Below are 983 nucleotides of genomic sequence, written 5' to 3'. Positions count from 1 at the left end.
TAAAAGTGGAATTTGATTCCTGATGTTTGAAATTTCAGGGCAGGGAACCCTGACTGCTCTATGGACTGGAGAGGGAGGGGGAGAAGGGTGGGAGGAGGGGGAGGGAAATGGGAGGCTGGGAGGAGGCGGATACTTTTTCTTTTCCTTTTCTCAATAAAAAAAGAAAATAAAAAAAGAAAAGAAAAAAAGAAAATAAAAAAAGAAAATGGCTATCATATCAAATGGACTGAAAGTAACAACAAATACTAGTCCATATATATATATATATATATATATATATATATATATATGCCAAATGTAAATTTCAAAATTCATTCCCTCCCTCTTATTCTCCTAAAGTGTGAGAAGAACTATCATCAACGATAGGAATTAGCTGCAGGGAAGCAGCACCTAGAGCCAACTTCATGCTCAGGAAGGAACACTACATACATCACCTCCTCACGGTGTCGGGTTCTCTATTCAGCCAGAGAAAATTCTCTAGTTAAGAACTATAGAAATGATCCCTGAAATTATAGTTTTAAGAATATAATTGTTTAGCATAGATCTTTTTATTTTTATTGTAGTTCTCTAGATGATGTTTTCAACAAGACAAAAGTAAAACAAAACAAAAAATGAAAGAAAACAAAAAAAAAGCATATTCATGACTTTTCTCAAAGCTGCAAATAGTATCAAAACAGGAACAAACATACCATAAGTAAATCTTTTTAACAAGTAGGATTAGTTAAATTAATTTTTAATATTGAGTAATTCTTTCTTCTCCTAATTAAAATTGGCAAGGAAACTTCAATAGTTAAATAATCTTTGTATTAAATATAGACATTGTATTTTATGTCCATTAAGGATTATAATAGCATGTAATAATATTTAAATTATTTTAATCTATAGGTGTATATTAATCAGAAATATCCGATCTACCCTGAAGCTTGTCTTTTGCCCTTGCTCAAGGATAAGGTTGCACATGCCCAGGTAGTGAATCACCAGCA

General features: G+C 31.9%; 1 non-coding gene across 1 annotated transcript; it reads right to left on the bottom strand.

Annotated features, from left to right (window-relative positions):
• Positions 1 to 303: 303 nt before the first annotated feature.
• Positions 304 to 518, bottom strand: LOC113458186. The gene has a single exon (XR_003378608.1). It is a non-coding gene; the product is annotated as a small nucleolar RNA U3 (small nucleolar RNA).
• Between the last annotated feature and the right edge of the window lie 465 nt (positions 519 to 983).

This window comes from Microtus ochrogaster, unplaced genomic scaffold, assembly GCF_000317375.1.
Source record: "Microtus ochrogaster isolate Prairie Vole_2 unplaced genomic scaffold, MicOch1.0 UNK6, whole genome shotgun sequence".
Lineage (NCBI taxonomy): Eukaryota > Metazoa > Chordata > Mammalia > Rodentia > Cricetidae > Microtus > Microtus ochrogaster.
Note: the sequence above shows the minus strand (reverse complement) of the source record. Positions and strands in the feature narration are given on the sequence as shown.